Here is a 23,277-nt window from a genome sequence, read left to right on the forward strand (position 1 = left end):
AAGTCAGGCTCCTGCTCCCCCGCACTTGGCTGCAAGCGGAAGGGCCAGCGCGCAAACCCTTCCACTGCTGAGCCACAGCCTTAGCCTCCTCGCACACAGGCGTACCCTCAGCCATTGGCAAGGATGGCTCCCTCGCTCCGCGCTGCCAGCAATGCATCACTCTGGAGCTACACCTATCGTTTGCCATACACAGTAGAAAGTCAGTCAGGCACAGCTCTGCTTCGAGTAGAGACAGATCTAAATGAAATGCTTTTTCTAACAGCGCTGAATGCATCCTAACCTTCAGTGAGTTAAGAGGAGTGCGATGGTACCTCACTTGAAAGAGTCACAGGGGCACCTCTCACTTCAGAACGACTTCTTGCCTCCTCGGAGCTTTTACAGATTGCTCCTCAAACTTCGAGAGTGGATCCTTTTCAACTGCCATTTGATTCCCTGGAATGAACTTGAAAGATGATGGACATGAAAAGGAATAATAAATTACATCATGTGCAATTGCCAAAAGGGATCTGCACTCACAGAATCCTGTTGCGTACGTGGTTCTCATGTATCTGATTGTGAGTCACAGCCTGTCCCAGATGTGACACACTTGGTATGGACAGCCCAGCTCGCTCTGTAATTCACTGCTCTACAGACTACCTGAATACACTGAAGTCAGCTCTCACAGAAACAGAACACTTTTTCCAAGCTTACAGAAGAGACACTGCTTTCTATAGCGAGGACTTAAGCCTCTTTAACTAGAGGCAACAATGGAAAACCCTCCATACACGCACACATGATCCCAACTATGTCTAACTGATAAGGCAAGAAACACCGGCAAGCAGAGCCTGTTTCATATTTTAACATATCCCCATTTTAAATCAAAAGAAAGCCATTTTATTACCATTTATACATAAACTTGAGGCCATTAGTTCCATTACATTGTACGACTGAACCTTTCATTCTCTCTAAAACATGATCTTCTTTCACCACTATCTGAAGTACATGAGGTGCTCAGCTGGCATTTTCTGATGATGCTGAATTTGCAACTCTTCAAAAAGGCTGAAAAATATCACCCAAGGGTGAGGAGTGGCAGGGTGACAGGGTCAGGCAGAGGGAAATCCCTGTGTAGGTGACTGAACAAATGACAAGTTTAGGCACTTGCGTTCCTCAGTTTACTCTTGGATTAACATATTTTTGTTGAAATAGGATTTTAAAGTCAGAAACCTAATTAGAAAAGCTGTTTTCAGTGCTCCTCTCATCCTTTCCTCAAGTATTGAATAAGCTTCCCTGAAAAGGTTTAAAAAAAATGAAGAAGTTTTAAACGCTAAACTCTGCCTCTATGTAAAGCTACAAATTATTCGTTTTACCTTCAAATATGATGTACACTCACTGTGAGGGTGCAGTATATGATTAAGTATATCACTGAGAAATATGCTCTTACTTTGTAACTTTGAAATAAAGTCATTTGAATTGCTTTTAGAAAAACATGCCATTTTTTGTCAGCAGGGTCCCAAAGAAAATGCCATTTTAAAACTTGCATGTAAAATAATGTTTCTACGTTAAGAGCTGAAGTGATTTTTCTCTTCTGTTTTGCTTATGTCTTGCTTCTCACTACACTACCAGCAGCCCTGGCCAGGAGCAGCCCATACCCACCCAGCCCACAGCCCAGTAGGACACGGTGGTGCCAGGTTGTGGACTCCGGAGAAAAACATCGTTCGTCCTACAGCCAGCAGTGCAGCATATTGGGGCAGTTCAGTTGTTTCAGAAGTAAATTTAGAAGAATCCTTTGCAGTACAATCTGACAGCTGCATAAAACCATCTCTTGCGAACAATGAAGAACCACAGTTTGGATGCCTCCAAGAGGCAGAGCAACAGCCCCAGCCCTGTCTGCAATTCGCCCTTGTCACAGAGCAGTGGCAGGAGTGGGGTGTGAATTCCCTGAGGGGGCACCAGCACTGTCCGCCTCCTGGCTTTACTATTGAAAGCAGGCCAATCTAGAATGGAACTATAGGAAAAAACCACACTGGTGACAATTCTCTCTTGAAAGAAAGTATCCAAATATCAGAAATTTCTTCGATATAAACTCTGACTGGTGGTGCAACACTGAAGCTGATGAGAGTTTTGGCATCTACATTTATGAACCCAATGTCAGATGGCCCTCCCCCTCTTTTTTTTTTTTTTTTTTTTTTAAACACATGCAAGTCATACAAGTCTTGCCAAGAAGAGCTGCCAAAGAAGTATGCTGAACCAGTACTGGCTCCACAAAGAGTCCTGGAAACTGCAGGTTTATTAATGAAAGTGGTTTTCATTAGCTAAGAATAGAAAATTGAGAGAGGAGAGAATAGGCAAATGGATGTATTTGCTTACTGCTCAACAAATTAAGAACCTCATGATACCACAGCCGAAACGTCAGAGATTAATCAATCTTCATAAGAAAACCACGAAAAGGCACTCATTTGCTCTCTTTCATAAAACTGAAGAGATGTTAATAGTTTATGCCATTAGGATGAAAAGTCAAATTAAATGGATTTAAAAAAAACAACAACAAAACACCCAATTAAAAAAAAATTCTCTTGTGGCTACCATTGGCTTAGTTCAGTAGCAGGTGTGCTGTGTTTCACAGGACTCCAGATGACTGATCGCATTTTAAGCTCTGTGGCATCCAATGCTGCTCAGAGCTTAGGCAGCATGTTGGAAATGGAATGGTTTCCAGTGCCTTGTAGTGCTGGTACAGCCACAATTGCTGCTTACGTGAAAGTGAAGTTATGAGGGGAATTAAGAGAAAAGCATTCACTACGTAGCCTGTGTAATAAACTGTGTTAAACTGACATACAATATTTCCTCTAGGAAAACTTACTTTCTTGTAGTGGAGTGACTTGCTCCATCTACTATTATTCAGTAACTTGAATTTTACTACCATCTATGAATGAAGTAAGAAACAAAACATACTGAGAGAGGCTGAATAAATTAAGCTGGAAACATCTCCAAAAATAATGTAGTTCACAGCTGTAGATGTTGCAAAAAAAGGAGAAAATGTATTAATCATTTAGTGTCATGTATAATAGTAATGAGATGGAGTTGTGTAAAAATAGATCTAAGACAGATCATTCAACTAGCCTGCTTAAAAATCATAATAGTCAGTAAAAGAGATGTCCCAACTTGCTTTGTTTTTAATTAGTAAGTCCTTTCAAGTAACAGCACTAAACAGGCAATATAATTTCATGTATATTTCCTCTGAGAACAGTTTCAAAGATCTGTTTATTGCTAAAGAATAATTTGGTGACAAAAGATCAAAATATACACCAAAATTAAAAATACAGACTTTTTTCCCCCCTGTCATTAGGTAAAACACAAATACACACCATCTCAAAGGTCATCCCCCCCAAAAAAAGCACCAATCCCCCCCCCAAAAAAATAAGCCTGCAATACTTTTTGTGTTCATTTATATACCTGACTGCATCTGCTGTCACAATTTTTATTTTTCCGCCCCCCCAAAGAAACATCTGCTCCCTGATGTTTAAAATTATAATCTACAACTATATGTACTCAGTGCCAAGGGATGTAATGTCAAAAAGCTGCAAGTATTAAATGGTATTTTTTATGTCCTGCTATGAAAACTAAAATCTCATCAGTAAATCTATCATTTGGATTTTATCAATCCAGTCCTGGTATATCTTTGTCTGCAGATGAGAAAATACTGGCCAAATCCTTGTTCTACTGAATTCATTAAGGCCTTTGAGGTTGTCTACAGTGGAAATATGTACATGCATAGTTCCTTATGGGAACAAGTTTACTTTTGTACCATAATTTTAAGAGCCACGTGGCCCTGCTGTGAGCTAGGTCACCTCTGTGCCCACACCAGCATGCTGGCCCTTCTTGCAGGACAACAGTAACCCTGAGAACAACGCACAACTGCAGCTCTGCATTACTCCTTATTCCAGTAAGTAAGCCTCATCCTTCCCCTTAATAAATAAACCATGAACTTCAGAAAACTTTGATATGAAAAGTAAAACAAACACAACCTAAAGGGACATTTTTTCATATATATATTAGCAGGACCAGACATGGATGGCACTAGGAGGACAGTCCCAGTTTCTTTGACTGACAAATTACCCTTTTAACAGGAAAGCATATTTGCTTCCAGCAGAGTCACATTTAAGAAAGTCCCAACGTGACATAGTTGTGTGCCCTCAGGCATGATTTCTTAACCTTTCTGAAGTGCAAAATTTGAATCTAAAATTGCTGTTCTGCAATTAAAAGAACGCTAAAATAGCTGCCACACCATATATGCGCAAGGAAGCAACTGAAGTTTACAAGGGCAATTAAGATTTTTCTACTTTTCAACATTTAAGACCTAACTTTTAAAAAACCTGCAAGGCTGAAAAGCAGTTTTTGACCTTGATATGAAGATAAAATATTTTTCCTAATTCGGGAGGGTGACCCTGCTTTGGCAGGGGAGTTGGACTAGATAACCCGCAGAGGCCCCTTCCAATCCCAAACATTCTGTGATTCTGTGTTTGCAAAATACCTATATTCACTTTATCTACTACAACACTGATGACAGACAAGACTATATGATTTGAATGCGACTGTATCCTGCAGGTAAGTGCTGGGAAAAGGGAACAGATCACACAGCTCCAAGTATCAGATCCATTCTGAGATGAGTACTCTGGAGCAAAATGCCCCAAAGAAGCTGGAACATATCATATTGACAAGTGACAGACATTGATCCAGTAGAGCAGCTCAGAGACTGGCAATTAAAAGGGCAGGCTGCCCATCTAGCTGCTACCACTGGGGAGACAGAAGCCTGATTTCCAGAGTTTGGTTTCCAGAACTTCTGTTTCTTACAAGCATTCCAAAGCCTCTTCAACGACTGAAAAGGAGATGCTTTGAGCTTGGCAAGAGGCAACAACAATAAGGACAAAAATGTAATTCCTGTTCTGCAGGCTCGTGTGGGGACATACGGTTACACCGCGAGCTGCTTTACTCCCTGAATTCCCCTTCACAGACGGCAGTTTGGGGAACGGCAAGGGAGCTGCTACTCACGCTCTTGCACAGATGGATGGGAAAAGGACACAGCCGACATCCTATACAGCAAGCTGAATTAGGAGTTAAACAGAGCCAAGAAGAGGGTTTATGGTGTTTACTCCCTCCCAGTAAGGGAAAATAGCTGAATTTTAATTCTCAGGCTGAAAATAGCTGAGTATAATTGAACATTCAATAGCAGTGCTACCAGATAGCTGCCAGGGCTCAGTCTCTCCTCAGCCACACGCTCCCATTTCCCTCGCTGCGCTGGGGCTGTGCTGGCATAAACAGCGCAGCCACGCAGAGATCAGGTTAGGGAAACGATTCGGCAGAAAAACAGCTCATCAGCAAAACGTTGTGAGTTCATCACCTCCCTGATTTGGCTTACCGTACCACAGCACAAATTCCGTTATCGGGAGGAGCGGAAGGAAGTGACAGCATGAGACAGCAGAAGGGAGAATAGGGGCACGGCTGCTGAAGCCAGAGCTGCCAGCAGGAGTTATTTGTCCCAGCAGGCTTTAAGCTGTACCCCTGCTTAGCCCTGCTTGCTTCTGTGCTGGGAGAACTCGATGTGTCTGAACGAGCCACGCTGCAGGGCATCACACCTACCTGTCACACCACAAGGCAAAGCGCACCAAGATATGCCCGAGAGCATCCTTTTGGAGAGGACAGAAGGCTGTCTGGCAGGGCACTGCAGAGACCTCCGCCACTCGGATCAAAAGCACAGCAGACCACTACTCTTGCAGGGGCACTTTAATGAATGGGACAAGAAGCTGTTTTACACAGGACAAAAATAAGATAGAAAAACATAACTGTAACCTTGAAAATAAAACACATGCAAGCTGAGCAATACCAAAAAAGTGCAGCCATGCTCTAACTTCCTACACCATAAGCCCATAAGCATCTGGTAATCCTATCTGGAATTGTTGTATTTCAATATTTCTTGAAGAACGTAACTTTGATGGGTGTTTGTCATGATGACCCAGGTCCAAATTCCTGGGTGAAAGTTTGCTTTCACCTGTGTGTTTAGACTTCACACTGGTATTCAAACCTAAACATCCCACAACAGTCAGAAACATAACATCACCTTGGACAAAAACTGAGCTTAGGTGATCTCGCCCATCTATATTTACTTAACACTAAGAAATATCAATTTTTTAAAAATGCTTTGAGATGCCATATGTATATCAGCTGCATAAATCATTCAGTAGTCTTGAAGTTTTAAAAACTGTCATCTGACCATCCTACAGCTGTGAAAATTAAAGCAATTTCTTAATTCCCCTCTCCGACATAATTTTTATAATTTTTGAAAGTACGTTCTGTTTTGGCGGTTCTATTCTCGATGTGGTTGTCTGCTGGCAGACCCTGTGCAGATTAGTCTAGTATTACAGCACTGGTATTTACACTAGTGCAAACAAATAGCAAAATAGGACTGGAGCAGCTGCTTTCTCTTTAGTTCCTATGCAAATGAAAGATAAGAGCTCAGCCATGTTAGGCTCCATGTTCAAGCACATAACCCAGAGTCAGTTTTTTCAAGGTAAAACTGCCTTCAGCTGGCACAAATCTCAGTGTCTTATTCTGGTTTTATGGGGCTTTTCACTGCTACAGCTGTCACATTAGTGACAGTTCAGTATGGCTTGTTGATGTGCACTCTTGAAAAAGTATGAACAAGGCTGAGACCATCTGATCTCATTTTTACTTCTTACACCGTTCTGAACTGTCATACAGGATGTATTTCTTTCTAACACTTCAGGGTAGCGAGAACTCCACAGTGGGTCTGAGAGGTTCAAGATAAGTTCATTAAGCCAATTTGTTAATCATCTCCATGAATTGTGCTTCCATTTCTTATGAGGCTTTGTGTAATAGATTTTATAAAACCTTAATGAAAATCTAATTAGAGCCAAAGGTCTTTGAAAGATTTCTTTTTTTTCTTCTCCTTCTCTGCCTCATGCCCCCCCTCCTGTTTTTCCCCTTTTAATTATGAATAGTAAGAAGGGACAAAAAGGGACGGTAACAAAGAACACTTAAGAACAAGCTTCAAATTGTCAGCATTTTTCTCTCATATTCATCTGCATCCTCTGCAGACAGCTTGATAAAATTCTTTACATTTCTATATACTGATATTCCACCACAGGAATTGCTATAACGGGAGCTACTCGGACAATAGGTGCAGCACTAGACCTGCATAGCTCTTCTCCAAATAGGTCAGGCTTCCACACCTGTATGTCTTTAATCATCAGTGTTTTGCAATTGTTTTAAATATCATCAGCTCAAAACATGATTGACCAATGCATATATGTATGCTATGAAATACAATTACTTCAAATATTTGTAGGTTTCATGTAAATATGGAGGGGAAAGGAGTTCTACATAACATAATTCTACATGCCATTTTACTCAAAACCAGAAGCACAGAGGAATTCTTTTTCAACTCTCACCACTTTCACTTAATATCTTTGTTTCTCAACATGAATAGTCTTCACGAACACAACTTGGTCTGAATTCAGGGGTTTTTTTTGGCTTTTTTCTTCCCTCACAAATACATCCATGTGATACACAGATTTCGTTTCTTTGTTTTCTTTGGAAGGTTTTTTTCCCCACCACCCCCTGAAAAAGCTAGGTTTTTCAGCAAGTTTTAATGATGAAGAGACTAAGCTTGGCTATTAAGTAGACTCTTCAAAATACCCAGATTTGTATTTATAAAACAAATACAGCCAATTTATTATTTTTTAGTATTGATTATGAGGAAATAGCAGGAAAAGAGAACTGCAAACCATTACACCTCACCTAAACAGTATGCAAGATGTCAAAGACCTCGAGGGACTAAGGTAATTAAATCAATTTGTCGTATGATTCAATAGAAACAAATGACAAATACTTTCAGCTCAAAATAACAAACAAAAGTACCAACAGGGAACCAACATCCTGAGGTCTTTGTTCAGTCTTAATCTGGCAACTCCCACTGAGATCCACTGACTTTGCTTGAAGATGTGACAAGTTTAAATTGAACAAGGCCATTAGGATTTTCCCCGTGAATAGACTCCATACAGGAGCATCGTAGACACAGAGCCGTATGTCATACTGGATAATACACTGAATACAAGTTAACAATAAGACACTGTCACATAAAAAGTGAATGCTATTTAGGTCACAGCACTAAGCATGTAAAATAAGCACGATTATCCAAGTCCCATTAGATCTCAGTTACAGCGTATGTGTTTTGGAGCACCACGCTTAGGAGATGGACAGATCAGAGGGATTTCAAAGAAAAGCATCTAAGATGATAAAAGGTTTGGAAAATAAAACCTGTACTCTGAGAAAACACCACATGTTAAGCAAACTTTAGAAAGACAGTAAATGGCAAAAGGAAGGAAGTCACTGCAACAAAGTTGTCAAGGTTCAACTAGATAAAATATTTCCGAAACCATTTCTAGTAATAAAAAGTCATTTGTGTCATGCAGGAAAACACATAATCATCATCATTATCTACTGCCCAAACTGTTGTAGTTCAGTGGTAAACTTGTAAATTAAGACTATTACTTGGTGTTAATATCCCCCGTCCCATCCAAGCCACCAGTTATACAGATTGAGTAATAACAACATTTTTTCAGAAATAATGCTTTGGAATACCAAAAGGTAGTAGATCAGCACCAGCACCTACTATCTTCACTCCACTTTTTCCTGTGCTACCCAGGTTTTTAAGATTTATAAAGCCTCAGACATTCAAAACCTCCTTTGAGCATGTTTTTCAAAGTCCAGAATCAACAGACCCGTTATGGTAGAGTATTATTTGAGTGCTGGAAAAACAGAGCCTTACATTTACATTTAACAAGTCAGTCTGTTGAAGTCATCAGAAAGGAGTGACTCCGTGTGCTCCCATGCCATCACTGTGCAATACAGCCCTGCGCCATTAACCCGGGCTAGCTCCAGCTCAACTCCCTGAAGAAACTGCACAGCCATGCCAGCACGGTGTTGCATCTCAGCTAATTAAACACAGACGAGAAGGAGGGAGGGACAGAAGACAGACTAACTAGATCAGGAGGAGCATCCCACTGACACGTCAGTACTGCTTCCTGGACTTGCACAAATCGCTCTGCGGAGAGATGCACTGCACAGGAAAACAGCAAAGAGGTTCCTCTTCCAGGAATAAAATGATGGGCAGTAAGAAACCTTTCTAATGAGATAAGAGGAAGCAAACAGGATACCGAGTCCAAACAAAAAAATCAAACTGGATTAAGACACGGATTTTAAGAGTAAAAGGATACAACCAGTGGAGCAAACTACCAAGAGATGATTAGAAGATTTCAAGATGCAATTTCTTTCCCCCTCAGGTAGCGATGCAGACTCACATCCAAATTAACCAGCTGGGCTCAACACAGCAATAACTTATGGACTAAGTCATATAAGAAGTCATAAGACTCTCTGCATCCCTCTGGCCTTAATACTTACTAACCAAAATTAAAAATGTATTTGATGCCATACTGCAGGTCTGGAAAATACACCACCTTTGTTGCATTGACTACAACCATGGTTGGAGTGACATACTGCTTTTTAAGTGCCCTTTCAACTGAATGCAAGAATACAACTTTGTGTGGGAGGAAAATTGAGAACACTGCAATATGCATGACAGGAATAAACAGCAGCTGTCTACACATACACAAAATCCCACTGCCGAACTATAGCACAGGATACCAGGCTGCCCCCTTCTCCTTGTTGTAATTTACTTTCTACGTATGGTAGCATGAAATGAGGAGGTACTGGAGGACACTATGTTGGCAGTGCACAAGCAAAACACTTATTTCCCTAGGTGTGGATGAAAAATTGTATTATTTATACAGAAGTGATGACACAGAAGGCATTGTGATAATAAGAGGCTATTTTAGGATATGTGCAACCCAAACAAAACTGCACTACAGCCATACTTCGCTACTTTACTGGAACTTGAGTGGCTGAAGTTTGTTACACCTTTTCTCAGCATTTCAGAAAGTATTTTGTGTAGACTTATACTGGCACCCCCAGTGGGATTTTAATTTGCCATGCTAAATTGATCTGCTTGTCAAGTAGCTTATCAGTCACCAAGCCAGGCAAGTGAAAGGCAGAGGAAACTGTGCACCTAACTCCCTCAGACATATTAAAAAAAAAAAAACAAAAAACCACCACACACACAAAAAAAACACCTGCTTTTCTGCTGAGGTTAAACCAGGGCTGGTACAGGAAGGGCACTGGCCATAAACACAGAGTCCCAGAGCCTGTGTCCTGTCTTTATTAGAGAAGGTAGGGAAATTCAGTCTTTCCCAATTCTTGACTTGCTTCAAGCAGATGGTTGTACTATGAAAAGAGCAGAACAAACGGTTTTGTTTTCTTAGCAGCATTTTCTTTAACCCACATTCATAAGCACAAAAGTCAGGAAAGAGCATTCAAAGCTCCCAAAGGCTGGCTTGCTTCTCCCATATTAATCACTCACATTATTCCTCATTACTATTTCTAAGTTCAGTATTCAGAATAAATACGCTCTTACGCTGATTTGTCCTCTGGAGTAGTTTTGGGGAAAGGTCCAAGTATTTTTGTGGCGATATTTGGTACCCACAACAGCACAATTCAGAGTATCTGCATCTTGATTGGTACCTACCGTGTGACAGGCACAAAACACCACAGCTTATGTCCCCAAGTGACTGAGTGACAGAATAAGCCTTCAAGTTTTAAACTTGAAAACAATACTCATAAAGGGAAATCTGCATTGAAAAAATTCCCATAATCCTGTTCACATACTACTCAGGATGGGGATTAACTCAGTTTTTAAGTTAAATCTGACCTAGGCCTTTAAATTGTGATCAGTGCTACAGCACACACATCTTATGACACTATCTTCTCAATTTCAGTGAAGAACTAAAGACCTTTTACCACAAAACAAGTGTTCCATACTTCTGAGGGTACAAATTAGCAATTTCATAGTACCTTTAACATTTCAAGCACAAAACCAAAGGCTTGGATCCAAGGAAATACATAATTTTATTTTTATCACCAAATTAAAATATACCAGATTATTATCCATAAACATCAATCCTATCATAAACCAGAAGTATAACTAGGTCCTCTGACAGATACTGCAAGATCAAAGAAAAATTTCATTTCAGTTGTTTTAGAAGTGTACAGCACATACCAGATATGCTACACATATATTAAACAAACACAATCAGTTTAGCAGAATATGAAATCAGACATTTCAGTTTTCCCTAAACAGCCAGCCTCATGGTATGAAATATAAGCTTCAGAGCACTATTAAATATAACTGTCAAAATACAAAAACAGTAATTCCATTCTCTCAAGTCAGAAATATGTGATTTAGGAAAATAAACACAGAGTTAAGTATACCATTTTAGGTACAGACATCCGATTTCTCCAAGATCCATATTTTTAGCATAACCACCTACAGCCCAGAAAATCTACAAGATTCCAGTTGGCATATTTAGACAAAACTGGCACCACCACAGAGGACTTAGGGAGCAGTTCACATAATATTTCATCAAGGCATTGGTCCTGAAATTGGACACACAAACTTCTTACCTGCTGACAATATTTCCATGTCAATTTTGAGCTACATACTGTTGTGCAGTTTCAAAAACCAAAAAAAGCCCCAAACAACAAACCACATCAATCAAACAAAAACACTCAACCCAAACTATTTCCCTTATAACTAATCCTGTAGCACAAGATCTGCAACAGCTGGTATTCCTGGGTTTGTCAAAGTCTACAGAGCAAAATGAAACAAAAAAATCAATACTAAAATGCAGTTTTAAAAGCTAAGGAATAGGAATTTGCGTGGAATTTAAGATATTCACTGTTTCTTACAGGAAAAATAAAAACAGAGGTGGTAAAATTTGGTTCCTTATAGTTCTGATTTATGTCAAAAACTGAGACAAGATCCAGAATACGTATCCAGGCATTTCTAAGATTCCAAGATGCAGCTTAGATTTGTGTTCTATTCTGGTAGCAGCGCACATTTTCTTTTTAATAATTATCTTACCTATGTGCATTCACATGCATGTATGTATCATGGACAGTTTCCCCTATTTTAATTACTTATTTTTCAGTCTTCTGCAAATTGGCAAAATATACACACACAGAGGACCTATATAAAACAGATCCACAAACAGATGAAATTGAAATCTCAGCGAAAATGTGGGAGAAGTTTGACTCTCATTTTCTCCAGATGAAAAAAAAAAAGTCTAAGAAGAAAAATGAGAATATGTGTAATTAAGCAACAGATTCACTATGGTTTTAGCAATCCAGCACCAGAAAGACAAAGGGCCAACGAATCAACATTTCCGCTGTTTGCAATTATTCCCAGAAGTAACATCACACAATGTTATCAGTTGCTACTTTATTACGTTACTTGAAAAAATACCTGCTGTCTGCCCATTATTCACAAGATATTTCAAGTAGCATACAATGAATATTTCAGTAGCTTTTCTTTGTATATCAGAAGTGTCCTGGAAAGTTCTCGACAAATTTTATACACTTTGTAGTATACCATGTATATGCCAAGTATAACTTAAGAAAAAGTTTAGAAAGAAACCCACTTTCGAAAAAAACAAAACACTGAATTAATCTCAAAGAAATCTTATCAGAAACTCAGTGAAGTGCCTGTTGCACTTCAGGCGCCATCTCCTCCATAGGCCAGATGGGATGTTACAACAATTCGAAACGAGCTTCCCAAACTCGATGCGTCAAGCTGGAAAACTATTTGTTAATAACAAGGGAAAACAAAATGAGCACTCCAGCAGAAAAAGGCATATCCCAAGATAAGCAAAACTGTGTAAAATTGTTTGTACTGTTACCAATATTGTACTCAAGCGATGTGTATGTATTAAAACATGGCAAAGGGGGAACAGCAGAAAACTAGATGGACCACAATGGTAGAAGACAGCTAAAATTAGTCATATAGCTGGTGCCAATTTTTAAAGCCTAATTTTTAGGTTGCACTGGGCTACAGTCTTACAGATATAGCTCTGACATATGATGGCTGCTCTCTGTAACCATTCGAAAGGTGAGTCACCCCTACACACACAGAATCAATAAGTACCAGGAGTTCACAGCATTCTTACATTTTCAATTTCTGTCCAAGGCAAACTATGTGATCCCGTACCCTCTAGATTTCAAAAAGCCATTACATTAAATCAAAACCCAAAGAAAGCAGATTAAATATAAGTAACAAAGTACTTTAGCACAACTTCGAAGGAGGGCAAGAAAGTCTTGAAATTTGTTCTTTTAAGTTGTTCAAACTGTCACTTAAAACTGAGAGAAGAAATGCAAAACTTACCTGAGGACAGTACTGCAACTGTAGTGATATCAATACAGCAACCGCTTAGGTCTACTGAACAAAACCTGGCAGGAATAAGGAAAGAGAGCACCCTTTAACTGTAAAACACTATGGAAATATATAAACCACTTCCACGAGTCCATGTCTCTGGTTAGCAACAGCATTGGTGACTAACACATCAGAATTCTTGGTGGTATTCACTCTGTTACTTGAGTGGTTTAGCAAATTTTGCTGCAGTAAGATCCTCTTATCCCCGTAACAAAATTAGGATCTCATTTTATCTAATTTATCATTTATTTCTTAATTTTCAGGTCAGTTGTTGCAGTTTCGTAGCAGAGAATTCATTGTTCTCTCTGGTTGTCTAACAAATCGCTTTGGACACTGTTGCTCATACTTTAACAGAGTAAGATCTGTTGCACCAATGGAGAACAACCAGATAAAAGGGAAAAACCTGCCTCCTGTCTCTGTGCCACTTTGATCCACCCAGAGAATGGCCAACGCATTTCTGCAGACTCCTCTGTGGGATGCTTTGAAGCACACTCACTCTTTTAAACATATTCTCTTAATGAGATGAAACACTACTCCTTATGAGAAGTCTCTTGAAACCAGGAAGAGCCCCTCCTCATGCTCTCACTGTAGCGACTGTGTCAGGCTAGTGATCTCCTGTCAGCTCTGCAACACCAGTTTCATTCCTCTCTCACTGAAACACTGATTAGATCTGCATCTGATGTTTAATCCGTAGGGATCTAGAAGCTAAAATACTGGGAAAAACAAAGAAGGGGGAAAAGTTGACAGAACAAAAACGACGGAAAACTTTGCACCCTATGTACAATCTAAAAAGCTATACGAAGTTCCAGCTTGTTTTCACTAAGGCTGATCCCTGAACAATCTTGTGACTGAGCACACATCAAACGCTGAACAACGCAAACATAAAAATATGTACTGACAGAATTTTTCTGAGAAGCATTTCAGGAGGTTGTGGTTTTGGGGGGGTGGGTGGGGTGGGGGTGTGTGCGCTGCAGTAATTCCATTATCAGGAAGTCTTACACAAGAGATAGCATACCATGCATTATATTCTATAATAATATTGCCAAAGATTTTTATTTTTAGAGAGGACACCACCTGTTTTGACAAAGAATCCTGGAGGAATTAGAGATTCTGGAATGCTCTATCTATCTAGTCAGAAGGTCCTTTGGGGACTGGATTTGAAAGTAGCTTCAGCGAATTAATCTGCAATATCACCAGATGCTTAGGCAGGAGTACTTTGTATGGATGGGAGAACGGACAGCAACAGGAATCCAATACACATAAGTGCTAACATCTCTTTCCTGGGAGCTTTGGACCAGTGAGCCCACAGCAAGGCAGCAGATAAAAAGTCTAGCTTAAAATCACATGAAAGGGATTCTGGTAGATTGGAAGAGTCTACACACCTGACATCCAAATCAACCTGCTCGAGATGTTTTCTGTAGTGACTGTTGCAAATATTAATGAAACAATATATAAAGCGAGACAACTGCTGAGCCGGTTTCTCCTTTTGCCATGCATCTCGCAGCTTGGCAGATAGCCACACATGAAAAGTTACCGCCCTGAGACTCTGACCTACTCGCTCCCTCTCCACTGTTCCCCCAGCAGATTTCCTCAGGCCTCCATTCACTCACTGCCCGTACACCCCTCCGGCCCCCAGCGCCACCTTGGCCCCACGGCTTTCTCCCCACCACCTCCCAGCCTAGTCCTGCACTCAGCCCCGACCTCTCCTGCCATGCCTTGCTCGTGCTGTAATTTCCCCAGGGACCACTGACCCGCTTATAAACTAAGCTCTCAAAAGGCAAAAGAATTAAACCCACTTAATTTATAGACAGGCTTCTAAAGATTTGACAGGAGAGCTGGTGAGCGTACAGCACATATTGCTGAATAAATACAACATTAAACAAGTGACCAGCTCCCATTTCCAGGACAGCTTCCTTGGCAGGCAGGCAACATGCAGCTATAGCAGTGCTTTCTCACGCTGCTGGCACTGCGGCAGAGCTAACGGCCTCTATGATATTAAGCATGGATGGCTGAGAATTTTATGAGATTTAAACCCGAGAAGACTGAAATGCTACTGATTGGTTCTGGGTGCTTGGTAGGCATGACAACTTTTGTGATTAATTCTAACAATAACTTAGTTTTAAGATCCTCTGACATAAGTGTCTTGGCTGCTACAATATTAAATAAAAGATAAATCCAAGGAAATGTATCTGTTACTAAATCTTTTCTTTTTTTAAAGCCATCTTCATAATATTCCTAGATTAAGACCTCAATTTAGAAAGCACCAACGCATCTGGAAATGTTACAGTTTTTATCGGGACACAGCAAAAGAATTTTATGATTCCTACAACCAGTTTTGGATAACCATGTACTGTTTTTTCAGACTGAAATACTCCAGGTAGCGCACATTAAGGCTGAAATTTTACAGGTTCTTCACAATTTGAGCAAAATTCCAAAAGGGAATGAGCTGTAACCATCACAACTCAAGACCCTCTTTATCAAGCACAGCCTTTGCGTGCTTGTGTCATCATCTCAGATATCATAATCTGAAAATTCAAAGCTGACCATACAGCTTTGTACCTTCCTTAGAGACTTACTGCCCAAGCCATTGTGAAGTTATAGCTACAATGCATTAAATGCAAATTACATTATAGGCATCAGGGAGGACAGAACTTTAGTCCCGAAACAGACAGCAGAGATTCCTCTAGATACTGGCTTACTAGCCTTCACCTTTCTACTAGAATTTCTCCCTATATACATCATCTTTATAACCACTGAGTATGACAATGCCTTGCCCCTTGCTGCATACTGACATCCGAAATTCAACATTCAAATTAAAAAAGAAAGTGATCAGTGCTTGGGAGAAAAAATCCATATTGAATACAAGAACAGAAGCAAAGATTACTGTCTGGAAGCACTAAAAATTAAGAGTAAACAAACACAAGTCTGCATCACTGGAGGCAAAATTAAAACATAGTTGTTTTACAACAGATTCTGGGTGGCAGAAACATACTGGCAAAATTCAGCTAGGAGCAAAACATCCGACAGCTTTGACAGGCATTCTCAAGCTGAACACGTTGATAATTGTACGTACCACTGTATCTCTGTTGTCATCTAGAGTCCAGCTTAATAAAATACCATGAAAACCAAGGAAACTGAGGCACAAGGGAAGGTCCCTAACTACCACCCTGCAAACAGGCAGTAAGCTGTTGTGAATGGCAAAGCTGATAATTGGCTTTACATGTTTTAAGCCACATCAGTGAGACTTTGCAGAGGATGTCCATTACAAACCAAAGTAACAGGACCCACTCAGGGCAGAGTTAACAGGAGAGAGCCCTTTTCCAGTTAAGTTTCTTGAAAACTTGTGCAGTCACACCACCTGCATCCTCCCTTCCTGGTACCTTGCGCATGTGCTGGCCAACATTAAATAATCTAACATTACACACCTTGACAAAATAGATGGTTATGATAAACAGTGAGTCTTGTAACATTTAAAATGTTACACATCTATCTGAACTACTATTTGATGCCCTACAGAGATAAAAGAACAAAGAGAGGGAACTGGAGAAAAAAAGAAAAAAGTATAATTAACAGCTTGAAGCAATTTCTTGTTCAGAGATGGTAAATGCAGAGGAAGGTTTATTAGAAGAAATTATTGAGGCAGAAACACCATGACGATTGACGAAATTTTTGGTTTATATCCCATAGTTTAGAGATAACAAGAAATGAAATAGGTAAGGAATGGTTTCTTATATACATTTTCTTATTTATATTCTTATCTGTATCTTATGTAAAAACAAACAATGCTATTTAAATATAACATTTGTATTTAACACAAACAAGAGATGAATTGATTTATTATGACTAAGTAGTTAACCATAGCTCAAGGAAAATTAAGTTTCTTCCTTTAGACTCTAGTAAGAGGTAACTGAATTATGAACTGCTGTCAAAACATGCTGACTTCAAATCGGTTTTGCTGCTAAATGCAGGCTTCAGAAGAACTGGACATTCATACAAACTAGTCTAGTTTGTCCACAGGGTAGAGTGCGATCAAGCTGTTGTCACTCTGAGTTCTGAATGGTCTTCCCCTTCTCCCCAATTTAAATTGGAAGTTCAATAGGGATTAAAATACACAAGCATATTAATATTATTTCCGTGCAACTACTGAACTAGGATACTCTTTGTGATACATTCTGGGAAGGGATTAAAATAAGGCTTTATTTGAAAATAGCAAACAGAAGCAGTAATCACTAACTAATGGCTTTTTCCCTGGCATCCCCCTAAGGTTTAAGTTTCCTGCACTGCATGTTTGTACTTGTCTATGCCCTGACTCCTGCTGTGCCACCGGCTCTCCGGGCACAGCAAGCAATGTTGATGTCACCTGCAGAAAGGCTGTGTGCTGCAAACATTTAAAGAAGTACTGAAACCATGAACAAAACAAACTAAGGGGAGGCAGGTGGAGAAAATAAAGAAAAAAAAAAAATCATTTAAAGGAATTGTGAACACTCCCTTGGAAAGACAGAACAACAATAGTTACATATGCTACAACCTCTGTGAAAAACAGGATCAGTACAGCAAGCCATTACCCATGCATTTAAACCTTCTACTGCCTGAAGCGAGCATGAAAGGAACAGGTCGTGCCATTGTTTTCAGCAAAATCAGGTATTTAAAATTAAATAAAATTCAGCTTTTTGTTATAACCGAATCCCTTCACATCCAGAGCACAGAAAAACTATTTTGTGAAGTGAGTAAAACTTGTGTGATAATGGAGGATCACTTCTGACCAGAGCCAGCCAAAGGAGGAGGGAAGCGTGACAGGGCAGGAAGACGACTGAGGGAAACCTTTACTGACAGCATGTGGGGTTGGTGCTCCCTCTGCTCAGGGAGTTCCATCTCGCTTGCAGAGCTACACTATGAGGCCACTCACTAAAATGCTTCAGTTTTGAAATTATCTTCAGTCAGTGTTTGCCTAAAACACTCAAGTGAGGGAACAGCAAAACTTGAGAGCCAATGTTGTACTGCTCAGAGTTTTTTTAAGCAAGTACACAAGAACACACAAGGATAACTAACACTTTTTTCCTCTAGCAGATTAAATCCTTTTCTGAGATAGTAACCATTAAGACAAACTGTTAAGCTGTTCAGCTGGACTTTCCAATGTACATAATTGTTTAATTTAAAAGACTGGAAAAGTAGGTCACTTCATGCCTTTACTCAAGAAGGCCAAACAAAAACAAACCAAACCCAAAAAATCAACCACCCTTAAGCAAGGGTTTTGTGTTAACTGTCCTATGATAAATACAAAGCATTACAAGCTGGTCTGAAACCTGCAGAGGTGAGGCACTAAAGAAACTATTTCATATCACTATTATAATGCAGTTCCTTACATGACTTTAAGATGAGAATTGACCAAAACACCTTAGTCTCTTACGAATTTTAATTTCTCCCAAACTCCATGAACAAGCTTATAATCATTACTTATCACTGTACAGTTCATCAATTTTCTTACTAACATGCAGGCAATGACATTGAGCTCCTATAAGCATTTTCAAAAGTAGAGCTGAAAACTTACTGCAAGGAAAGCCACTGTCAATATTCTCTTGTTGTAAAAAGAGAAGTGACAACAAATAAGTAAAGCTTGCCAATAAATAAGTAAATAATCACCTTACCCGCATTCAGGTGGCCAACAGTACTGGTAAAGCATTTTGCTTTGTTACAACCACAATTTGTGTGTTTTATTCACTATGCTAAACTCCATTCTGGCTGTGTGTTGCTTCCCAGCTGAGCACAGGCTTCAGCATTAGAACAATTTGAGAGATGTAAAAAGCCAGTTCCAAGGGGACTCCCTGGATGATTGACACCACAAGCCAAGACCATCCCTCAAGGACAGCAGGCAGATGGTTCAGAACTCTTGTGCTCCAATACGCTTGTTGAGAGCAAATGCTTTCAGCCTCTGAACTCAAAATTGAGGGAATCCCTCCTCTGAGAATCACAGCACGGCCTTCACAGGCATGGACTCGTCTCCACTCCTGAACGCCTAGAGAGCGAGGACATGCGGCCACCCTGCGCTCTTTCCTTTTAACTAAGAAACTGAAACTTGAATATCCACGTTTTTGTTGTTTTCTGGCAAGTCTCTGCATTACATCTGGCCAGCAATAATAGTCTTGCACAAACAGTAGTTCTACAGCAGGAAGCTGCTCCTTTCACGATGAAGCCGAAATTGGAATAGCCTGCCACACCAGAGCTGTCCTAGTTAATGCTGCGTACCTACCAAGTACAAAATCCAATACCTGAAGTTCAAAACTGATAACTTCCAGTTGCTTAAGGCACAAAGACGTTTCAGTGAGTAGACGTGAGATGACAGATGGAAACACATTCTTCTATGACCTCAGGTATTTAGTGGCTTGTTGTGGGTTTTTGCTGGGTATTTGAGGGCATTTAGGTTTGTTTTTTTCCGTGTGGTGGGTTGTTTTTTTGAAAGGACAACTTTTTAAAAGAATCTCTTTCCCAACAGGTTAGATTCACTGACATCCTACAACGTTTGGAGCAGAGCCGGACTGTTTGGTAGTCAGCTAACACAGTGATGTCAAACAGTCAGAGAATCTGACATCAAGCCACGCTCCAACAAGAACAGGATGAGCACTGAAGAGGTACAGTCTGTGGGCTCCATAACAACTCAACTGCACAGTTGAAAACATGGTGTGGATTCTTTAAGAATATATACATTTGTATCAGTAAACGCAAAACAGGAATCCAATTCCATGCATTAAGTGTGTAAATTCCCAGTTATTCACTAAACAGTACATTATGACCTTGTATGCAAAACAAGTTGTGTTCATCTACGTTTATCGAAGCACAGTAGCCTTATGTCCCAGAGAGGAGCACGGTGAGGCACTTTGTCAAGGCCTGGTAAAGGTCAGTTAGCTAAAAATCAGACTTTTTCTGGTTTCTCTTTCATGTCTGGCTGAGCTTTTTTTTTTTTTTTGGTACGGAATGGGTGAAATTTGTGCTTGCTATGGCTTCTCAGGGAAAGAGTGAATCTTTTCATGCGAGTAGATGAGGAGAGATGAATTACATGGTATAGGCTTCACACTCAAATATTATACGGCAGGAGTTAATCAGCAGGGATCCTTTACTGCAAAGCAGAGATTTCAAAGACCTAACAAAAACTTCTGTGGCCTTAATCATTGACTTCTGGCAGTTGCTTTTTCTCAGATATCAGACAACTGGAGACAGAGCACATAAATGAAGCAGAAGAAAACCTCAAAGATCAAGAACATTTCTACAGATTAGTTGAGCACCACCAATATTTCAAACTTCATACTTTTTACACTCTTCACAGGATCCTTCTCTCAGAGTACTAACACTTCTACTTTCCAGTGTCACTAGATGTCATCTCCCCCCGCTGCTCAACTCTTCCATCTTCCTCATAACAGCAGCTTAACTACACCAGCAAATTAATCAAACAACTGTGTTTCCACCTACTGCTCAAAGCACAACACCAGACAGAAGGGACTTTGATTGCTATACAAAGATCTCCTTAAAAAAAAACACCCAAAACTGTAAGATGCACAACTGTTACTCCAAACACAGTTAGGGTTTCTAAACAACATAGTTACCTACATCATAACTGAGTACTTAGCTAAGAATAATAGCATCTAAGAACAAACACACTGTTCACACACCACCTTTCAATTTTTAAGGACAAAACAGTGCATATGTTACCAAGTCTTAACTTTAGCCTAAGGAATTACGTGTGTATGCACACCTACACATTTTCCTTGAAGCTACTCTAAGTTATGACTTGATATCAGGTCTGCACATGTCAGATGCGGTGTCAGAAGCAAACAAAAAAATGTTACTTCCTTCTGTACCGTCCCAATGCTCTTCAGTGCAATGTGCACCATATTCTCCTCCTTTCACCTGCAGTACTTTCCCTACATCATACTAGACAGGGCTTTATAAACCTATCACAGTGCTTTTAATGAGACCTACATGTATTACATGGTTTGTATATAAAGACATTGGCCAAAATTCTGCCTATTTCCATAAAGATGTAGTGTTTTGTTACATCTTGTATTTCTGAACATTTTCCAAACCCTGAATGGATACAAGTGTGTCTGAAAATCTCTAGTGAAAAAGAAACCCAACCATTTAAATACTTGAAAGCATTCAATCTGGAAACTGAATCCTCCTAAAAAGAAATCAGTGTGGAAAAATCCACTTCCAATCACTATTATTTCTAGTTGAAAGTTGCTTCTGACTTCATCTCACCCACCCATAATTCTCACGAAACTCTAGCATTAATCGCACAGTGCTTTAATACATTAATCATGTCTATACAGACGTATGCCTGCCTTAGTTCTCGCACATTAGCGAGGCAGCCTGCCCTCAGCTGCTGAAGCTACAGAGTGCATTTAGCTGTGCAGAGAACGCACCTAGGCTATCTGATCACAGCCTGGATGTGTTGGTGCATTTCCAAGCACAAGATAGTTCTAAAGCAGTCAAATCTGGATTCCTTAAACACAAGCCAACACCATGCTTTTGAACTTCATCGGATTAAAATGCAGCTGCTGAAAATTTAATATTGTAGGCAAGCTGTATCACAAAGTGGCTTGACATAGCTGGTCCTGAATTATTTGAAGCAGACAGAGTTAATAATAGAAGAGGTTTCATATGGTTACGCCAGTTCAGCAGAGATCAAATGCCTGTAAACGCGTCCCAATTTGCGCAAAGAGCGAGCATTTCTGATCCGCCTGCTGGTAGAGACTGACCAAAAGAGAGAACTTCCTCACTTCAGAAATCACTCCTGCGGTTGCTCGTTTTCCTCTTTGCCATTAAAAACACTTCAGTTCTTTCAACTGTGAAAAAAGAAACCATCATTAGCACTACCTAGTACCTTAGATAGAACAATGGTGTAAAGAAAAAAAAAAAAACAACTAAATCCCCACAAACCTCAAATACCCTGGTACTGCATGGGGGCCTGAACTTACACTTAACAGCCAGTTTCTGTGCCTCTCTGTACCCCAGGAGCAGCCTGAAGTACTAAAGCAGCATCTCCTCCAGTGCTCTGCACCAAAGGCCAACAGCCTGCTGACATCTTGCAGAGCAACGCTGGCATGTGGAGAGACAGCCAAACCTGCTTTTTCTGCAGACAAGTCTTAAGCCTTAACAGACCTAACAGCTCAGGTAGAGAGATCTTCAGAGGCTTGACAAATGTTTGTAAGAATTATGGCACTAACTCTTCCCATCCATTTAGATCACAGACATCTGCTTAGTTGGAGACTTGCAGCTTTATGAATTCGTTTATTATTCCAAATGCATTCAAAAAAAGGATAATTGACATTTTACATTGTAACTATTCACCAGTTTGTCATTACTATGCATTTTAATTAACATGAATACCTAAAGCTTGGGATTGAAGAGAGAGCTAAGTCATATTCCAGTCAGTAACTGTCATGTTTCAGTTCAGAGACAGAACAAAACTAGACATATGTCTATCAAACCTGACATTTCAACAATACTAGTTAAAGTGGATAGTAGCAATTCGGTGTTTTTAAAGCTGCTTGCACCAAATTAAAGAGCAGTGTGCAACACTCAAACAACTTTGTTCAAGTGCAGTATTGCTACGCATTAACTAAGTACTGTTAAACTTCACTTAAACAATATAGTCAAGAAGCAAGCACAATTTCCAGCCAACCAATGCTGAAGAGTTTGTAGCTTGGCCATATGTAGCCCTTTCCACACAAGGAGTTCTCTTCTGCAGCAGAGGGGTTAGCTCTGAGCTGCCAGATTTAGATTAAAAATAAAACAAAAAAAAACCCCACCACACCCCACACACATACACCAACACACCAATCTATACATTCTAAAGCGAAGCAGGGAGGAATGCTGACTACACACTTTAGGCACAGTATCTCTACATCTCA

The 23,277-nt window shown here is 39.9% G+C and overlaps 1 protein-coding gene across 1 annotated transcript in view; it reads right to left on the reverse strand.

Annotated features, from left to right (window-relative positions):
- The window catches only part of CDH11 (cadherin 11), a 528,216-nt gene that overhangs the window by 437,346 nt on the left and 67,593 nt on the right, over positions 1-23,277 (reverse strand). Inside the window, exon 4 of the mRNA XM_075434068.1 lies at positions 13,325-13,389. The gene's annotated coding sequence lies outside the window, so the exon portion shown is untranslated. The remainder of the gene's footprint in view (positions 1-13,324; positions 13,390-23,277) is intronic.

Source organism: Opisthocomus hoazin, chromosome 12 (assembly GCF_030867145.1).
Source record: "Opisthocomus hoazin isolate bOpiHoa1 chromosome 12, bOpiHoa1.hap1, whole genome shotgun sequence".
Classification (NCBI taxonomy): domain Eukaryota; kingdom Metazoa; phylum Chordata; class Aves; order Opisthocomiformes; family Opisthocomidae; genus Opisthocomus; species Opisthocomus hoazin.